The sequence below is a fragment of the Halichoerus grypus genome, chromosome 4, assembly GCF_964656455.1.
Source record: "Halichoerus grypus chromosome 4, mHalGry1.hap1.1, whole genome shotgun sequence".
Classification (NCBI taxonomy): domain Eukaryota; kingdom Metazoa; phylum Chordata; class Mammalia; order Carnivora; family Phocidae; genus Halichoerus; species Halichoerus grypus.
The window spans coordinates 128669898-128691959 of record NC_135715.1 but is presented as its reverse complement, the minus strand read 5'-3'; the positions used below and the strand labels follow the sequence as shown (position 1 = coordinate 128691959).

General features: G+C 36.7%; 1 protein-coding gene across 6 annotated transcripts in view; it reads left to right on the top strand.

The window, feature by feature from the left end:
- Positions 1-568: 568 nt before the first annotated feature.
- The window catches only part of LOC118534503 (sodium channel protein type 3 subunit alpha), a 116557-nt gene continuing 95063 nt past the window's right edge, over positions 569-22062 (top strand). For 4 of the 6 annotated variants that reach the window (XM_036090439.2, XM_036090438.2, XM_036090437.2 and 1 more), the window contains exons 1-2: positions 569-799; positions 18905-19099. The gene's annotated coding sequence lies outside the window, so the exon portion shown is untranslated. The remainder of the gene's footprint in view (positions 800-18904; positions 19100-22062) is intronic. The other 2 variants (XM_036090434.2, XM_036090435.2) reach the window with 2 other exon arrangements.

The window sequence follows — 22062 nt, the reverse complement described above, 5'->3', positions numbered from 1 at the left end:
ACACACACCAAAATAATCCACAGATCTAACTTAGCTAGACCTTGCTAAAGTTTAGAGTACCTTTCTACATTCAGATATTGTTTCTTGTAAATGTTTTACCAAAAGCAACACAAAAGACTATCAGTAAATGTGTATTACACTGTTCTTTAAGGAGTCAGATTACTCACTTGGAAAATAATCCATCCCGTGAGAAGAAAAAATTTTCAGAAGACCAGCACAGACCACAAGAGAGATTTTTGCAAAACTCTACCTGCAGGGTGTAAGGTAATCTAAAAACGTAATTTTCAAACAGATATTTGTAGGTTTTATGTTCATTGTGGTAGTTTATGAGTGAATAACCTTTGTAAACTTACAAAATATTGGTGAGGTACAAATAAGTGAGCATGGGAAAGAGTCTCTTTGTACATACTCATATGCAGGGAGATGTTACATTTTACCTTATAAAGAATAATGAGGATGTTTTTCCTTTTGTTCAATTTTGTGTGTCTGCCAGTAGATGGCGGTACCATGTTGAGAGCTGTCAGCTTCCCCCCCCCCCCCCCAAAGCTGTTTTCTGATATATGTTGGGTACCATAGAGTGAATCTCAGAACAGGAAGCGGAGGCATAAGCAGAGAGGATTCTGGAAAGGTCTCTTTGTTTTCTTGTCCACAGAGAAAGCAAAGAAAAAAACACTGTAATTAATCTGTAAATCTCTGTGGCCAAAAATCTGAACAACTGCAGAGAAAGGCACCTTATACTCTAACCATCTTGGATACGGGGCTTTGTTATGCTGTGATCTGTCAAGCTCTGTTTTATCAGGTAAGCTGGCAAAACATTTAATTATCTGCACCATAGAATCTAGCCACCAGATCATTTTTCTTATTTTAAAATCATCTTCATTCTGCTATTTTTAACCTAATGCTGTTTTAATGTAAATTTCAGGAACCAAAGTCATCATTTGATGTGTAAACTGCTTACTATTCCTTTATCTCTCAAAGGAAATAGAGCCTCTGTCTAGAAATGGTGACTTATGGTAGAGACTAGGCATCACTGATCTCATGTTTTTGAGACATGCAGATTGTTATGATTCATTGTATTCAAGGAAAATATTTTTTAGTGCACAAAGCTGACCTAATGGATTTCGTGGCTGTACATCACCTATTTGAATGTCCAGTGTGCCCAGTATTTTTTAAACATAAATGTATAGTGAAATTGGAACTATCATTCTTGTGCTTTAGTCTTTTATTTAACAGCTTTGGAGGGGCCATGTGTATAGGGAGTGATAACAATATAGAGGTATAATAATCTATTTTCATGGAGGGAAGAAGATAACCAATACTAACCATTAAAAAGAGATTTAACCTTTTAATAATAAAGTGATCCCTATATGCTCCATAATGTATTATTTCTTTTATATGTTAATATGTTCATTTTTATATTAAATATTTGTCTTTAAATTTATTGACTTAAAGGGTATTATATTTTCTTGATGAATTATCTCAGAAGCTTGATATATTTCTGTTTATTTTTTTTCTGTGTGATTTAACAACTGGTTATTATTATTATTAATTACCAGGGAGAGCCACTTGTGCCATAAAACAATTACTTACTTTATCTATAACATATATTTTCTGTAGTTTTCTTTAAAATATTTTATAGCATAACCACAAATGTTGCATTCAGTTAGCAATCACATACTTGGAATAAGAAATTATTGGCAGAAAATCTGTAGGTATTAATTGAAAGAAGGGTTTTAAATATCATAAAGTTCTTATTTTTTAATACAACAGGTGGTGTAATGTAGCATATGAGGACAAAGATAAAGGCATTAAGTGCTTGTAGGAATTTGCATGGAAAAATTTCAACACAAGCACTCCAAGTACTGTGTGTCCTATGTGAAATAAAGACCTCTGATTTTAACCTGGGTTTCCAGTCATTACTGGTCAAAATGGCCTAAGGATAGAATTTGAGTATTTAAAAGCAATTGTAATTTCTAATGATATGGCAAAATACTGATTTCTCAATATTTTACACTGAGTATCAATAATATTCCCCCTAAAAACATAAAGTAGTGGTTGCCTCAGAGAAAAGCCCTGAATCTTGTGTATTTCAGAAGAACTCCTACTATAGGATATGAAGAAAACTGTTTCTTTGAAAAGGGTTCCCAGAAATGGATGTTAATTGGCTTCAGTGTATTGTATACTTCGTGCTTCTCTACAGGGGACTGAATTTGAGTAACTTTGTGCTATGTAAACACAAGAGCTGGTCTTGACTAAACTGTTTTACATTTATGAATGGATGCTTATATTTCAGCCCTCGATATCAGCAATTTTTTCAGTATAGTTGCAATAATCTCTTATTTGTCTATATACGTAGTCATGATGTGAAGAGCATATGTACACAGAGTTCTTCACAAAACTGGCTCTTTGAAAAATTTTGGAAATCAAACCTGTTTTGATTAAGTGATATATCAAGTAAGTTTGGGTATCTTACTCTTTAGAAGAATCTAACAGTGACTTCATTTGTAAGAAAAATACTGTAATTTTTTAAAAAGATTTATTTATTTATTTTAGAGAGAGCACAAACAGGAGGGGCAGAGGGAAAAGGAGAGAGAAGCTCAAGCAGACTCTGTGCTGAGTGCGAAGGCCAACATGGGGCTCGATCTCACGACCCTGAGATCACGACCTGAGCCAAAACCCAAGAGTTGGATGCTTAACTGACTGAGCCACTCAGGCACCCCAAATAATACTGTAATTTAATGGTGTACTACAGATAAATAGGTTGAGCACTGAGCTGGAAGTCTGAGTTTCTGATTCAAGTTCTACTAACGAGCTTTATCACCTCAGAAAAGACACCATTTATCACTGAAGTACATTTTCCTTGCCTGTACGGTTATTAGAATAAAAAATATATAAGGACACTTCTCATTTTTAAAATTTTATGATTCTAATTTATCTGGATTTTCACCAATTGATCTCTCAGCTTAACTGTGATATGATACATCTTTAACTCTTGTATATTGTATATTTATATTACCACTTGTTGTTGTATATTACCACTAATGGTGCACTAAACCTGAAGATAGAAAAATAGAGGACTAGATGATCCCAGGGTCCTGGGATCGAGTCCCACATCGGGCTCCTTGCTCAGCAAGGAGCCTGCTTCTCCCTCTGCCTGCCCCTCTCTCTCTCTGATAAATAAATAAAATCTTAAATATATATATATATATATATATACACATACATATATATATATATATATATATATATATATATATATATATTTAAAAAAAAAGAAAAAGAAAAATAGAGGACTAGAGATGTTTTAAAGGTCCTTGGCCAGTTCCTTCTGTGGTGGAAACGACCGGGAAGCAATATGGAGAAGTGAAGAAGAGCAGGGCTGACAGACTGAATCCTAGCTTCACTATTAAATGACAAAGTATTTAAACTTTCTAAGCCTCTATTACCTCACCTATAAAATAGGAATGATAGCACCTAATGCTGCAGGATTGTGTAAATAAATAATGTCTGTTCAGTGTTTATTATATATCCTGGGACATGACTGGATGGTCACCCTCCCCTCTTCCCCTGCCCCCCAATATTAGTGATGGTGATATAATATCTTCCACCACAACAGGAAGGACAGAATGAAACTGCCAAGAAATTCTGTAGCTGAAAAATGATAATTCCCATCCTGGAAGAATGCCCTTGCTGAAACAACAACAACAAAAACAAATGTGCTCCCTATAATAATACCGATTAGTGCTAACATCCTGGGCATTTCCTGTGAGTTTAAAGAACTCTCATAATACCTTCTAAAAAACCATTCTTTGGCCCAATGATACATTATCATGGACTCCACTTCAAAGCCTTTCTTCTTTTTAACAAATTAGGGGCAAGGAGCTTTATTTCACTTGTGCCTTAACAGATATACTTATCAGACAAAAGTCCTCTTTGAAGACTCACAAAGAAAATCTAGGTTTCACCGAGAACATTTAAATACCCCAAAATTTCTACTATGGCCATCAAATTACAGAGCCTAAATCCCAGAAATGACCACGTGTGTTGGCTATGAGATCAACTCACAAACTCTCCTGCTTAAGTCCTATTAATGATACAATAAAAGGTGGAAAGGCAAATTGTGCCTGATGAAATTGTGGATATACTGCAAAATCCCTACTTCCCTCCAAATGTTTTCTCTACGTGCAGTTTTGTGCTCTTGACAGCTCTGTGCTCATGGGATGTTTGGGAGCTACAGCTGGGATGGCCATTCAGCACCCCAGGCCTCCTAATCCTGCCCTTCAACCACCCTGGGCCTCTTTACACAGACTCAAGTAACTGCACTGTCATTTTCATCTTCATGGTAGCCAAGATGACTTAATGGGCTCACGACTAGACAGATGTGAGAAGGCTGAGAGTTTGGGAGGCTTAAAGACATGAAGGGAAGATTTCTCAATTACACCGTGCTCTGCCTGGAATTTGTTGGTTAGTCCGTCTTCCTTGATTCTAGGTAACTCCAGCTTTTGTGGTTCCTTATTTTTAGGGTTGAAATTAACTGAATGCACTCATAAATATAAGGATATGAAGACAAAGGTGCTTTTTTCCCACTAAAGAATGAACACGTGACTAGATAGTGAAATTTCTTTGCATGAGTGCCTGTACAGATTACTTTTTCTCATTATCATTCATGTATAGGAACATTGTGAACTCACTGAAGGTTGGGAATTAGTGTTTTGTTTGGCATCTAAAAATATATTATTCATTCTACTTTAACACTGATGGTTGTTTTACAAATTCTCCAAGCTATGAAGATGAATTACCTACCTGCCCCTGAAATGTAATTTAAGATATTAACAGTACACTTCTGCACTTTCAGGATCTATTTTAAAATTTTGATTAATTTCAATTCTAAATTATCTTTGCTTCCACTTGAATTTTACCCCAGAAACAACTTTAATGGCAATTCAACATAGAACCTGGTATCTGAACTGTTACTTTTTGAGGTAGACTGTTGTTTGAGGTAGTTATAAAATTTGGGAAGGAGAAAAGCCAACTGGATTATTGCTTGTGTTGCAAGATCATATTATTTATCTTTGATTAGGAAGCTACTTTTTAGTTCAGTTTTACCTGATGATATTTTTCACCCTGAGGTAACATTAACACATTCTTCGGATACATTTTAATGGAATATTAACAAGTGTAGATACCTATTTCAGAGCAGAATAGTGTTAATTTTCTTTTACTTGATAATATGGTAATAAAGAAAATCTGGCTCTCCTATTACGCAAAGACACGCTTTGTTCTATGAACTGCCTGACAAGTATCAACTCTTTGGGTACCTAAAATTTGAATCTACACCCAGATATATAATTAGCCAGAGTAGAAAAATTCTTTAAAATCTACATGAATGCCTACTGGATACCACAAGTTTTAATGTGCCCTATTTATTGATTGATTGTTTTTTATACTCTACCTCTTTTCTTCAGGATTTGAAGTGATAAAGGACCTTATAGAAAGAATTTTAAAGACGTTTCATCCCAAGACATACGAATAGAGAACAACTGCAATGTAACTTATAAGCAGGTTTACAATATTAAATATATATATTCTGTACAAATACAGCGCATATAAACATATGCCAGGTGGTGGTTTGGGTAAGGGAATTCTCAGGGGTTGTTTCAGTTCAGAGAAACCTTTTAAAAGTTTGGAGTTATTTCTGTAATAATTCAATTAGGTTTTCATCCTTTCGGAGACTGCATATAGGGAGCCCTTCATGTGATTAAGCTCCGCGCTGGAGCAAAGTGAAAGAAATGATGGTCCTTAAATTATTAAACGGTGCTTGAATATTGTTTTATTCAAAGGGTGAATTCAAAGATGGGAAGTCACTCTTTAAATAACTTTGGCCATTTTCTGCCAAGAAGCTCACTTTGGGGAATTGTAATCTCCTAATATTCAGAATATTCTTACTCAGGTTGTACAGAACATTGTGTCCTTTTCCTTTCCCAAGAGCTCTGACTGGAATAATTCACTAAATCCCAGTTATTACTGCTAAGTGACACTGTGCTTCTGATCTAGAACCCAAAATATTCTTGCATGGGGCTTAACAGGACACAGTGTAAGGGCTTAAGCCTCTAGTTAAGAACCAGTCATCTGTTAGTTTCTCTGTCTCCCCAGTGTTTTTGCTTGTGACATTTATTTTTCTCTTTGTAAATTATTTTTGTTTTACCTAATGAAGTGTTGAGCACTTTCTTTTTGTGGAACTTATATCATGGTTGGAAATTACCTTGTAAATAAATCTTAGGGAAACAACTCCAAATTTCTACATGGGCAGAGTAGATAAGAAAAAGAGTGAAGCCAGCTAGGTTGAGACTACAGAACTGAACAGCCTTAACAACCATATCCTTTCCAGGAACGGAAAGCTCCATCTTAGGTCTAGGAGACTGATGAATCAAACAATTTTTCCAAAGAAGCTAAAAATCCAGATTTTTATTAGAAATCTCCCTCTTGTTAAATGCTGTCATCTATTTCAAATTATTTACAATACTGGATAAATCCAACAAAACATACCTACAGGCAGGATACAGCCAAGGGAGTTTGGCCAGGTTTTTTTTTTTTTTTTTTTTTCCTTTTGCCAATCCAACCAGTATTTTTACCAGTGAGGAAAAATAAACCTGATGGAAAGGAAATGGCCTGAATGCATTTCGAGGCACAGCCACAATAACATTCATATTTCTTATCTACTACTCCAGGCCTCAACCAACCACCTGCGATTTTCCTATTACATTCATTTCAAACCCTTGAATATTCTCCTCCCATATTTCTGTTTTTCCTGCTGATATTTAAGTCACCAAATTTTAATTATCATCATAGATCCTTTTTACCCCAGTTTTGTTGCTATTAGTGCTTCCCTTGCTGTCATTATCATGTTACTGATATGATAGTTGATATAATATGTAATATTCCCACTTCTGCCCTGTTCTGAAACTACTGAAATCTGTCTTTAAATTAAAATTCAAAAATCGATCCTTTAATGATATTTACCTGTTCTTGAGTCCCATATAGCCTCAAAGTTCTCAAATATCATATTAAATGATCTTTAATCATAGCCAACAATGATTACAGTTCAAGTAAATACATTCTTAATGTTAGTTTTCAACCATTGTGTTGGGCTCCACTATCAATCTTATATATTTATACCGAAAATTAAAGTATATTATTATATCAACATTGGAAGAACAGACAAAAGTATAATTCACAATCATATTGCATTCTCTTTCATTGACATAAAAATTTGGTAGTATTAGATAAGAATACAAAACAGATACATGCGCCTGGAATGAGAACTTCTTGACCAGTAAATGGAAAATCAGAAAAAAAAAATGAGAAATGACAAAAATTAGATTTTTAAAACCTCACTAATAAAAATAACAGAAGAAAAGAACAGTTGAAGGGAAATAGATATGCAAACATTCTGAGAGAAAACAGAAAAAGGCACAACATGATAAGCTTTGGCTGCACACTGGATTCACCTGGTAAGCTTAAAAAAGAGCAATGCTGGCTCCATGTTAGACCAATTCAATTATATTCTCTGGGGCTGAGCCTGGGTATCAGTGTTTGTTTAAAAGCTCTGCTAGTAGTTCAAATATGTGGCCAGGTTTGAAAACGAGCTGACTGAAGGAAGGCAGAGAAAAATAAGAGAAGCTAATGAAAGGTTGGCTAGTGAAGTAAAAGATAGCCGAGAAATGACTTTCAAAATAATTTTAAAATTCTAGTAAGTGGGCGTGTGTTAGGTAAAGAGACTATGCAAATACTTAGGAAAATAGCAAAAAATACATTCGTGTCCTATTTCTTCCTTGGTTAGAAAGGCTGGTATTTATTCTATATGTTTAAGCAGTTTTATATTTCAAATCTCCAATTTCCTACCCTTACCTCTATTTGAAAGTTGACCCAGCTGCTGGCTATGGTATATTTTGCAGACTAACAATGCAAACAATTGTGCATGCTCAGAAATAAGCATCTGTGAACTACAATTTGTACAACCAGAGATTCGCTCTCTTTTTATTCTGTACCTCATAAATTGCTCCTTTGAAAATTAAGTCTTAAATAATCAAATAAGAGTTTCTATTGAAAGATACTCTTTGAATGTCCAGGGCATCCAACTGGAAACAAAACATTGATTTCTAATTTCTGAAACTGCTACTGTGGCAGACTGAGAGGAAAGGCAGATCTGTAAACCAACAAATTTCTTAAAGTCAAAACGCATTTAAAAGTGTATTTTCAGAAAGTGATATTTATAAGAAAGAAATGAGTTAACCTAATAGCTAAGTGGAATTAATAATTAATTGCATTTCTTAAAAGGAATTCCATTACCAAGGTGAGTCAGCTTTTTCAACTCTTTAAGAAGACATTTGCAGGGTTAACACCCCAGTTGCTTTTTTATGTTGGCTTCTTGCGGCGCAGTCCTTTCCACAGCTGGGAGGAGACTGCGGTAGCCTTTAATAAAACAATCTTCTATGTCCTCCAGGGCAAATTATATCCTAAGTCTTTCCTCTAGATAAACATCATTTAATATTTACTACTTAACTCTGCTTTCTTCACAACCTCTACCATTCTGTCAACCTGTTCAGTAAAATTACCCCATGGAGAAAAGATCTGTTAAATCTCAAGATGAGAATATCCATATTTTAAGTCAGGAGGCTGGTGCTTCTACAGTAAACAGAAGAAATACAATATTATGTTTGAGGCTAGATTTATGATGGATGTCTGTGAAACAGTGCCTGGGTTCGTAAACTGGGATCGGATCATTTACTTAAAAATAATTGACGTCTTATCTTTATATACAAAGTACTTGGGTAGAAAACAATGAAAATATAAAAAACAAACCAGTGAAATGTTAATAAGAATTAAAGCCTGAACCAGAGAAGAAATGTTTTTCAAAGAAGGCTCACCTTAAATTATTCAGTGAGTATAGAAAGTAAAAAATTTATTGTTCCTATAAACATTCCCTCCACCAACATGGTGACAACTGTGATAACTAACCTGATTCTTTAGGGAAAAGCATTTCAACTTGTCATTCAAAATCATTTAGTACAATTGAAAAGGGAAAGGGTAATGCTTAGGAGTAAATAAAAAACCGGCAGAGCACATCCAAATCATGATGCAGATCTTTATGCAAATTAACACAAAGGAGTTAAACTACACCACCAAAGCCAAAAAAGTGAGCTCTCTCTTATACCTTTGTTAGGCACATTGTTTACTAGGTGTCTTAAAATTATTTGGAGTCGGGGGGTGGGAGGATGGGTTAGCCTGGTGATGGGTATTGAGGAAGGCACGTTCTGCATGGAGCACTGGGTGTTATGCACAAACAATGAATCATGGAACACTACATCTAAAACTAATGATGTAATGTATGGGGATTAACATAACAATAAAAAGAATTAAAAAAAAAACAAAAACAAAGAAAAAAATTATTCGGAGTCACTGTAAGGCATGTTTCTTTTAAACATCCATTAAACGCACAATAGCGATGATACGTCTCAGACAACAATCTATGAGATCAATTTAATCATAAAATAATACACATTTTTTCAACTATCCATATCTCTCAGGAAAGCTAAATTTAGAGAATCTTATGCCTGAGAAAATACTTTCTATTTATTCTCTTAAATTCTTCCCGAATAAAAAGTTTCAGGGCTAAATATTTAAAGCATAAAAAGGCACACTTAATGTGGGGACTCTGTACCTTCACAACCAGTTTTTGTAAACCTAGAACGGCTCTAAAAAAAGAGATCTATTAATTTTTTTTTAAAAAGGGGGGGTCACTTGAAGAATTAGTGAATTCAATGCCCAATATTGCAGAAGCAATTTCATCAGAATCCTGAATGACCCATGTCTTTGAGGAGATAATTCAGGGGGCACACCTGGAACACTGCAGGAACATCACAGATTCCGGTTCTGTCCTTTCTAGCATCTTCTCCCTTTAGCTTTTACATTTCTCCTCATGATCGTTGCTCTTTCTAGCCAGGGTCTTACTTGCTAGATGTTCCACCCTGGGTAGAACCAGGATGGACAGGCTACACCCATCTTGGCTCTCATTAGCAGTTTGGTTGCTGCAAATCCTTGCCTGAAATACAAGTTTGCATCACATGTAATTTTTTCTTACCTGTGGCGTTCTGGTTGTCTTTAGCCTCAACAGAATTGATCACTGAACAGCATCCTTCCTGCCTTCACATGCAGAGACCTTCCACTGTGTGTTCCTACTGAAGTAAGTGGCATCATTGACACCTGAATCAGGGCAGTGCACACAGGCCCTTGCTCTAATTTTGGTGCCAATGATGTGCTCAGTGGCTGGGGAAAAAAAAAAAAAAAAAAAACGCTGACATTTTGGGACCTGAATTCAGATCCTAGAAAAATATTTTCAGCTTCTCTTTACTTCAAAAGCCCCTATTTTGGCAGGGTTGGGAGGGAATTTAACCAAGTGACTTGTCATATTCACTGAAAATTAGACAAAGTTTTGTGAGTTTTTAAAAAAAACTTCTATTTGTATAAATTTCTCATCTAGGAAGAAATTACATGTATAAGAATTACATGAAGAAAATACATGAAGAAATCATGTATACAGAATTGAATATCTAGAGTTGAAAGGATGTGAGGGATATTTCTTTTCAGCAACCAACCGCCCAGCTATGCTGTACTCAAGGCATTCATAATATTTGTTCATCAAAAACACGGTTTTAATCTGAGCAAGCTCATAGTTCATCAAAGTATTCTGAAATGAAGATAGCCTCTAATAGGTATAGCGCAGCCTAGCTCAGTTACATGATTAGTTCCAGTATTCAATAGTCCTTGTTCAGAGTACAGGACTATTGTTGTACCTATCATTCTCTCCCAGAGGGATGGATGTTGGAGTGTATCTGGTACAGAGTCCCAGAGTCTGAACACTGGAACTAGAGCTTTAGAAACAAAAGAGGCACTACAAATGAGCTAGTCAATTTTCCTCCTCTCCCTCTCTTTTGTAGATGTGGACAATGAACACCTAAGATGTTGAGTGTTCAATATGTCACAGCAAGTGATGGCAAACACAAGTCTAGAATACAGGTTACCTGAATTGCAGCTTCCATTCCCCTCCTGTGCTCCTCCCTCTCTTCCTTACCTTTTCATTAAATCTTGTTTCTAAAAAGATTGAGCACATCAAACTTTTCCATTCTGCTGGATTCTCTTCTGTGGCACCATCTGAGAGTGATCAGAGTGTATGGCATTATAATCATCTATTCGTGGGGCATGGGTAATAGAGAAGGTCCCTCAAATGGCTGGGTTCTGACGGATGAAGAATCACATGACAGCCGAAACTCAGCCCCACCTAAATCAACCTGGGCTCCAGTGGAGTTTACCAGTAGAAGTGATCTGAAGGCAGTGATTACAACCTTTCTGCTCCAGGCTAGATAAATCTCAATCCTCTGTATTTTAAACCTCAAAGGAATGCAGGTAACATGTAGAAAAGTAAGCACCACCATCTTGAATGAACGCAAGTTGTACCTCAAGATCCTAGTTCTAAAGTTCCCTCAGGTTGCCAAGTGAAAAAGGCAATCAACTCTTAACACTCGGTTGTGCAAACAGTGTGCTGTCATTTTGATTACAGTCAGTAAACAGTCTGTGGTTGCCTGGAAAGAAGCTGCCGAAAGAACACGGCACCAGCCAGCAGTAGGAGAAACGTGGCTGAGGGCAACTCAGAGGCCTCTCTGTTATGGCCAAGGCGGCACTGATGTTACCCTGATGTTATAGATCAAGGATTTATTACTGGTCTGAGAATGCTGTTTGCTTTCTGTTTGCCATGATGCCAATTTATTTCAAAATAGAAAGCTTTCTATAATTTTGCTAGATTCATATTGAAATGTGGTTTCCTCTCCAGAAACACATGTGCTGCAGGCACACACCCACACAAAATGTTTGCTTATGGACAAAGTAACTTTTTCACTATAGTGTTTCTTGGTCCCAAATCCTATGACGTAAGGACAAAAACAACAATCTGACCAAGTAAAATAGAAAAATTATCCATCCAGAGACAGCCCGCCACCCTTTTTGAGCATCAGAATAGGGGATTGCCTCCCTTTTTTTTTGTTTGTTTTATTTATTTATTCATGAGAGTCAGAGAGAGAGATAGAGAGAGGCAGCGGCAGAGGGAGAAGCAGGCTCCCCGCCTAGCAGGGAGCCCGATGCGGGACTCGATCCCGGGACCCTGGGATCGTGACCTGAGCCGAAGGCAGATGCTTAACCATCTGAGCGACCCAGGCGTCCCGGGATTGCCTCCCTTTTTAACTCATGTGTTTGTTGATGGGTTTCATCACTTGGAGGAGGATTGGGGGGGTAGGAGAAAGGGATATATCAGATCAGCACTATTCAACAGAAATATAATGAGACCCAGAACATACTTGGAAATTTTCTAGGTGCTGAAAAATAAGACAAAATCAACAAGTGAAATTAAGGTTATTGATGCTATGTTTTATTTAACCCAACATGCCCAAATACTATCATTTCAAGATTTGGCACTAGCCACATTTCAAGTGCTCAACTCCTGCATCTGGCCAGTGGCTACCACAGTGGACAGGGCATTTGTAAAATTTGTAACTTCTTGCTTACTGTAGTAGCTAGTCAATAAAATCCTTATTGACTCAAGGAATTTAACAGTAATGTAGAAATATAGTAATCCTTATTCCTCAAGGAATTTAACAGTAAATGTAGAAGCAATAAGGCACATCCTTAAGAACAACAGAAGATAGAATATTGTAATTATTATATGAATTTTAAAGACAATATGTGTGTGCTCTGGGAGTTTAGAGGAATGCAAAATCACTTCTGACTTTGGAGTGAAGGTAGGATTTTAATAGGCAATGACTGGTGGTGAATGATATTTCAGGCAGAAGGAATGTTTTTGAAAGCCCAAGGCCAAAGACTGGGAATTTTCAGGGAATGGCAAATAGATGAGTTTGACTAGAGAAGAGCATATATATAGGAAAGTATGTAAGATGAAACTGCAGAAACAGATGGTAAAGTATTTTTAGAGAGAGAGAGAGACTTTGATTACTTTTTCTAAAGAAAAACAACACTGGATTTGGTAGCACCATTTACTAGCCATGTAATCTTGGACAAGTTACTAATCCTCTCTGGACCTTATAGCTCCTTTAGCTGCAAAATGAGGGCAATAGTCACATTTATCTCATAGGGTTATTGTGAAGATTAAATGAGCTAATCAGTGCCTATCGTACAGTAAGTGTTTAATGTCCTTTATTATCATTATTATTACTTCTCAAAGATACTTTGGAGTGGGGAATTCTTTGAGTGAAGCATTCAGTCTTCATTTTGCTTTGTTTTAAAGACAGTCTAGTAAGCTTAGCCTATTTATACAATTATCTTTGAGGTAAACAAGATTTCAATGCATGTATTTTGATCTAGATTAAATAGGACTACATAATTAAGAAATGTAGTATCCATAGAGAATTTGGCTTTCATTGCTGTTTTTATTTATTTTTTTGTTTTATCGTGTTAATGGTTGTGTGATACAAAACTAAGTTACTTTATTTACTTGACCAATCCCCTATTAGCAGTCATTTCAGTTTTTTCTAGGCTTTGTTATTATAAAATGTGCTGCCATAAGTAGAATACAAGTCTTTCTAAAGAGTACTTGTAGGTTGAAATAAAAATCACTAAATATTGGGGGGAAACCAAAATTAAAAATCTGTTTATTCAAAAAATGTCTGCTGAGAACCTACTATGTGTCATACACTGTTCTAAGCACTTGGGATTCATTGGTGAACAAAATAGACCAAAAAAGGCAAATATTCCAGCCCCTGCAAGGCTTATGTTCTACCCAGGGGAGACAGAACATGAATAATAAACATTACAAATACGTAAATTATGTAGCACATAATAAGGTGATAGTGTTTTAGAAACCAATAGAATGGGGTAAGAAGCTGGAGGGGAAGCATAGTAGGTCTCTTTGAGAAGGTAAACATTTGGCCAAAACCTGAGAGAGATGAGGGAGTTAGGCATTCATCTACCTAAAGAAAGAACATTCCTGAGAGAGGGAACAGTGTATCTGTGCCTGGCAGGTGCAGAGGACAGACAGAAGCCAAGCGGGCTAAGAGGCAGTGAGGGAGGGGGAGAGCAGGAGGAGATAAGTTCAGCTAGGTAACTGTAAGCCCGTATCATAAGGCCTGATAGGCAACTGTAAGGAGTTTGGCCTTTTCTCTGGGTAACTCCTAAAGGCTTCTGGTCAGAGGAATGACATGATTTGATTTCCATTTTTCCCAAATTGCTCTGCCTGCTGGTGAAAATAGGCTGGGAGAAGGGAGACAGGAAGCTATTGCAGGCTTTTGTGAAATACTGCCATAAATCATTCCAAGGTTCTGGGTTCAGACGAATTATACCACAAGACATTAAATGAATGAACAAATGAGACTGAAGAAGCTATGACTGTCATCTCTGAGAGATCCTAAAAATGAGAGCAATATTAATGGCACATATATTTCTAACTTAAAAAAAAATAAAATAAAATTATGGTTTCTGTAAGCCAGTCATTGTCAATGTGTGATTCCTGGGGCAGAAGCACCAGCATCATCTGTGTACTTGTTAGAAATGCAAAACTGGGGGCCTCACTCCCATCTATAGAACCAGCTACTCTGGGGTAAGGCCTGGCAAGCTGTGTTTAAACAAAAAGCCTTCTAGGTAACTCTGATGCTAACTATGAAGAACCACTACTATAAACTTAACTGGTGAAAATAGATGGACTGACAGATCCTTTTCAATTTTAGGATAGTGGGTTTCCCAGTTCAATTTTTAACAATTATTTTCATAATAAAATTAAGTATATTCCTTGAGAAAAATAATTCATTTGTAAGAAGCATAGACTCATGCTTATGAACAAATAAATCTTTTAAATCACGGAGAAAATTTTGACATTTATTATATACCATCTCTTTATAAAAGTATGATGGGAAGTGGTAAATGATTTTTTAAATCCATGTGCAATAGGAAGTTGAAGACAAGGCGAACGGACAAAACGGAGGTGATAAACCTGTCAAGACTGTGGATTAATGAAGTTACTCTTTTGGAATGTACATTTAGCTCTGGGCCTCCTGGACTCAACATTTTTAGCGTGAAGGCAAGAATGAATTTTATAGAACTCATAGAAACAAATACGAGATTTTAGGTTAATGTGAATCACCATGAAGCCTTCTGATGGTCAAATCTCATCGGGGAGAATCTCTGGAGCACCCAGAGGAGTGGATGTATGGTTTACTTTCTAGACAAACTTCCTATGTTTCATTTCATAATATCTTGGTGATTTGGCCATTTGGAATTGTCCCCTTGATAAGGGCCTCAAGTCTTAAAACCAAATGATGAGCTGGTAGGGCAGGATGATTACAGACACTGGAGAGCCAACCAGCATTCCCACCCAGATGGAAGGCTGCCCCTTCCCTGTGGGGAAATGCTGCCAGAGACCGGCTGGCAAAGTGTGTGAGTTCCTCAATAAGAGGCTTTGGATCTGCTTCAGCCTTTGCACAAAGAGCTAACTACGTCCCCAGAGTTTTACAGCTAATGCATGACAGAAATGGTTTTGGTCTGGAAAATTCTAAAGCAGGTACATCATATTATGAGTATAAAATAAGACGGATGTATTGAAAGAAAAGAAAATAGCATAAATGGCCAAAAACAGTGAAAAGATAAAGAGGAAAGATGATGGTTAAAAACAATGAACCTGGAGTAAGACAAAAATTTTTTAAAAACACTGGGACTCAGTCTTAAAGAATAAATAGTCAGGATAAACTAAAATACCACAAAAAGGAATATAAACAATTAAACTCACCTCTATAAAATTCAATTGTTGACATAAGCATTACAATTAATAACATTAATATAAACGAATGAAGAAAATTAAAAGCAAAGCAACTTTGTCCAAGGTTCCTCAGCTGGTGACACCTACCCTTGTCAGGGTAAAGCCTTATCATGTTCTTTGAGCTATCATTTCTTCATTTGTGGCATGAAGAACTTCCGCTTAATTTCCAAAATGCTGAAGTTCTATGAAGATAATTTCAAAATTTGGGGGGGATCTCCTGGTCCAATACTTGTATTAGATAATCTGAAAGTAAAGTCTCTGAACCATCCTATTTCATCACCTTCTTAATGGAATTCACCGAGTTCAATTAATTTTAGCCATTAGTAGAAGACTTAGTTGATTTAACCTTGTTTGGATCTTTTGTGCAATTACATTCAGGACATCTGGTAAGCATGTTACCTAGTGTCCCTTATGTTACGTCCTAAGCAAAATTTCTTTTCTCTGTTTAGTTCTCGGAGAAAGTTTGTCTTTTTATACACAGCTTTTAGGAATTGTTTTTGTTTTTTCCTAAATCCAGTGTGCTTCCACTTTTTCTTACTTACTGGGAACATTAGAGCTGAATCTAGCCTTGCCTGAGTAAAGTACCCATCTCAAATTTCTAGTAACCTCTATTCATTTCCTTCAGAGCAGCCTTCTCAAATTGTAATCCACGTGCCACCTGCACCAAATTCATTTAGGGAGCTTGCTTAAAATGCAGATCTCTGGGCCATGCCCCAAACCAACTTTTTCAGAATTTCCAGAGACTGAACCCAGAAAGCTGCATCTTTGACAAGTAGCCCAAATGATTCCTACGCTAACTGAAGTTCAGAACTACTTTAAAGAATCCTCATTCTCTAAATAACTCAATGAAGCCAATTTTATATTAGTTAACCTGGTAAGCCATGGTCTGCTCTTAAAGATGACTGAGACAGAGATCTTAATAAGACACAATGCAACTTGAAGTATGAGGCCTAAATTGAAGCATGAGGCCATATACAGAAATCACTACTATTTCCCACATATATTTGGGGTTGGCAAATCTTTCCCATTTGGATCCCAAGCCATAGGATATAATTTTTCTGATCCACGAATCAGTGATTTTCACAATAGGGAGAGGAGAGAGAACTCAAGAAAATCAGAACTTTTGGGGACGCTTTCTCAAACTACTTTCCTGCTCCTCCTTAACTTCTTAGTTTCCTTGGATATTCACCCCCCCTACCTTATACCCCTCCCTGTTCCCAGACTAAAGATGACAAATATTTTGGAAATATATCTAAATGGACATTTTAGTTTTTCAACATCATGCTCATTATATGTCAGGCTGGAGATAAGGTATTTAAACCTTACTTCTTACTTGTGTTCTGGGGAGGAGAAGCAGCATTTATTAAGCTTGTGGCTGTAAAGTAGTGGGAACATTTACTGAAGGGCTATACATTTATTTAACAAATGAGTATTTCAAGCTCTGATGTATGGGTCTGTCTGATGGGTATTATTAGTAGTATAGTAATAACTAAGACTATTATTACTATTCTTGCTACTTCTAATACTACTAAAACCTCCAGCTTTTATGGAAAACCTACTTTATGCCACCTCTTGTATGAGTGACTTACAGGTGTGTGTGTGTGTGCGTGTGTGCGTTTGTGTGTGTAATACACATATCATTTAGCTCAAACAACAGCCCTGTTTCACTAGGTATTGTAATCCCCATTATCTGATGGGAAACTAAAAATCGGATTGGCCAGGTAACATGTTCAATGTGACGTAGCTAGTGATGACAGAGCTAGATCTGTGCTATTACCAAATGAAAGGTAAGAGAGGAGAGGCAGAGGGAAGGTCATAAAGGTGCCTGCATACTTTGCTAAAGTGACTATGAGTCATTGAAGGCCACTGACAATTTTTAATAAGGGTAGGATATGTGTTTTAGAAAGATCACTTTGATGACAGTAAAGAAAAGATTAGTGGCCTAGGAGTGAGTTTTCATCTGGAGACAAAGATTTTAAAAGACCATGTATAAAAGAAAAAGGTGAGATTTAACGGTTTGTTTGTTTATTTGTTTGTCATAGTAAATTGTAAAGGGAGATTTATTGGTGAGAACCCATTACCAGTTTGGCTTATGAGCTCTGAATAAGCGAACTGAGGTAAACATTGTTTTAAATATCAGTTGCTGGGGGTGCCTGGGTGGCTCAGTCATTAAGAGTCTGCCTTTGTGCTCCCTTCGGCAGCACATATACTAAAATAAGAGTCTGCCTTTGGCTCAGGTCATGATCCCAGGGTCCTGGGATCGAGCCCCGCATCCGGCTCCCTGCTCAGCGGGAAGCCTGTTTCTCCCTCTCCCACACCCCCTGCTTGTGTTCCCTCTCTCACTGTGTATCTCTCTCTCAAATAAATAAATACAATCTTAAAATAAATAAATAAATATCAATTGCTGTTTTAAAAATTACATATATTGTCTGTCCTTTGAAATAATGACTGGTTTAACTGGGCTAAGTTATTGCTAATGGTTATAGCTGAAAGGAATATGACATCAGATTGTCATACTTAGGTTAATATTATGCCTTGGTTTAGCATGCTAGTTTTTCATCTCTGCTTGTCTAAAATTTACTCTTAGAAGCCATTGAATAAGGCTTATTGGTCTTGTCTTAGTCAGCCAATCAGATGGGGTTTTAGGTGGAGAGGAAAAGGAGATAAAAACAAACTAGAATTATGACCCACAACACCAATGTGGACCACACACTCCATTGGTCTACTTCTTTGGTCTTTTGAAGAGAAGAAAGAAAGGGGGCGCAAAGAGTGGAGAGGGAGGAAAAGAAGTAGGAAGTAAAGAACAGGAAGATGCTCTGGAGCTCTGGCATGTCTTCAGAAAGAGTAATTAAATCAAGGCTGCCAAAGAAAAAAGAGCCCCACCCCCACCCCAGGATCCTGGCAGTGGTTCCTGGCCCCATCCTTCCTTGAGCACATCAGGGCACCCAGACCCAGACCCAGACCCAGAGTACCCATTTCAATCCAAATGCCAAAGATGCTGGACTAACTTCACCTGTTTCCCTTTCTACACAGATTATGGAGCAAGAAAGCTGACACCAAGCCACATCAGAGTTCATCAGGGATGAGATATCTGTCAAGGATTTGTGGCAGAGTGGCTTACAGGAATAAAAATACAGAATCTCTTCTAGGGATAGTATAAGAACAAATGAAATAATTCCCAGAAGTGGCCTGAAGCTTTTCCAGAAAAAGGTGCTGTAACTATCTAAGGTATCTAAACTACCAGTAGGTACAAATTTGTGTTTGCGGAAGGTAAACTAAAATCTCTATTAGCTAACAAGGTCAGCTGTATCGGGAGAAGAAAAAAAAAAAAAAAAAAGAAGGCAAAAGAGTGATTACTTCCTTCCTTGCTAGTTTGTTCCTCCAAAGAGGCAAACACTTAGAAACATGGCAGAGATGACCTCCAGGAGTGGAATGGTGCCAAAGGCCATTGATGTAAGAAAGATAAACTAACCCAGCTTTTTATTTCTTTTTCTTTTAAAAGAGACATTCATTCCATGTGTTTAGTAAACTAACCAGGATTGTAATTACTTGCATTTTATCATATTTATTTGGTAACTGGATGCATAGCTCACCTATTTGCATTGGGGTAAAGGACATCCAAATATGTGGTTAGTATTTGGTTGTAAGCAGGCTTCTGAACTGGCCAAGTTTTTGAACTGACCAAGGAGTATTTACTTGTCTGGTGTCTCATCTGCAACTAACTAGAAAAACTGTCTAAAACTGTCTTAGTCAAGAAAAATGTTTATTGAATATAACAAGCAGTGCAGAGGTTGTTTGGGTCCAAGAGCTGAGCGATCTGTCAAGAGCCCAAGGGTAAATCTGTCTCTGTGATCTGCAACTCTCAGTGTGTCAGCTTTGCCCTCAGAATGGCATCCCTTCTGGTTGTTAGCTGACTGAAGTAGTGCCATGTATCATACCTCAATGCAATAAGGTCCAGGGGACAGAGAATTTTGTCTCCTCCTTGGTCTCTTTATTAGGAGTGAAGAAACCTTTTATAGACACTCACTTAACAGGCTTCCCCTCACCTTTTGTTGGCCAGAACTGGACCACAAGCCTATTCCTGAATCAATGATTGGCAAGGGGCTTGGAGAAGGTGTCTGGAGTAGAATGGATGTTGGGGAGTTGAACACAAAATTGTCTTCAGTATGAAAACATACAGTAGAAAAATTGAAGAGCTAATAAAACCAACAATTTGTCTATTACAATGTTGGCTTAATTATTATTATTTAGCAGTTGTCTCTCTGAGCTTATAGCTGTCTGATAAGGACAAAGTCACTGGGAACATCAACTCCTAGAAACTAATTATTATTTCCAAGATAAAGATTGTTCTGATGACAGAAATGAGTTCGTGCTTTCCTACTCGGCTATCTTTTTCAGAGGTATGCCATTGAGTCCAGGTAGACAAAGACAGAAATAGATTCTCTTATTAAAAAGTTAGCAAATCAATAAATAACATTTATGAGTGGACAATAACAGGAAGGGAACAGTGGCAGAGGAAGTCTCAATCTCATTCGTATCTGGCCATGTCATAGTGATATCCTTGCTATACAGTTACTTTCTTGGTAGGTTTATTCAGACCAACAGTATTGCATAGTTCCTTGACACCACAATGAGAGCAAGAGGTAATGATAGATAAGAAGCTAGCCTAGGCTTTTAATTTATCTTCAAATAACTCTAAAGTACTTAAAATATATATCAATGTGTATCCATTAGCTGTGGGTTTTATGTTTGTTATTAATCCATTCCTTTTTATCTTCTACATTAAAAACAAAGGTGATGACTATACTGGTCTGTTTCTTAGATTTCACCACTCCATTCTTAACATGGGGCTGTATACATAGTAACCTCCCAGTGAGGTAGTGGACTTATCCTAATTCCATTTCAGAACACATGAACTAAAAATCTCATTTCATAGGTTTGGAGCCCAGGCTATTTCCTGAGCTATATGGGTTTAAATCTTGTCTTCTTGATTTACTACTTTTGTAACTCGGACAAGTTATCCAACCTATCTCTGAGACATAGCAACAATGTAACAGAGTTTTATCTATTACTATTGTTTAATTCTCAAAGCCACCTAGTTAGGTAAGCACACCAACCACATGTTATTCCAAAGATCTTCTGAAATACGGAAAATAATGTTTAATTCTGCCTTGGAGAGTGTCCAGTGGTGGAGAGTGTGCCAAATGCTCTGTATATGCCTTTAATAAATTATTATTCTCTTTGTCACATATGCTACTTAAAAATATAGTAAATACCAGATAATCATTAACCCAAAATGAAAACCCCTTTAGAAAATATTAATAACTTTATTCAAAGGAAGGGTAGTCAGTCCATTTTGTCTTTTATATTATGTCCTTCCTATAATAGTCTCTCATTGATACCAAGAAAACACAGGATCCTTTCCTCAGCAACGGACCCAATCTTTCCCCAAAAATTTGCTCTCTCATCATCAAGGACATAAAAATACATTGTGGATTTTTCTTCTGATCTCTCAAATTGTATGACACAGAGCAGTTTTCCATCCTTGAAGATGGCAAATTTACAGCCTCTGACATAATTTTGTCTCCATGGGAACAGACCAGAACTAATTGATTTTTGTCTGTAACATAATCATAAAGATCCCTACAAAGGGAGAGAGAAACTATTGATATTAACAGGTTATAGACCAATGCAATTTTCCAAACTGTCTGCTATTCTGGAAATTAGGCAAGATGAGAACTCACAGGCCAGATGACTAATGGGAAAAATAATACTTTTGTCCTTGCCATGTAATGCCCTGGCATATCCCAAATGTTTACCATGCCCTTTTTTTTTCAGATTCTGATTCATTAATAAATATTAGCTTTGGATTTGTATTTGTTGGTTTCATATAGTTTTAGAAACTTATGTTAATATCAAAGCATACAGATACGTGTGCCTGGAAAACTGTATTGAACTATATAAATCTATTTTTCTGTAGTTATTTATATAAAGCTTAGATCTTTAAAATCAAATCACACAATAGTAAGATTCAAGATAAAAATGTCAACTATAATAGGAAAAGTCAGTCAAGAATAGAATGTGTGGAAAATGTTTTGCCTCAGAGCAACAATTTGTGTTGTCAGTAGATGTTTCAGTGAAGGTTACTTAGCTTCTCTGTGCCTGTTCTTCATTTATTTTAAATGCAGGGA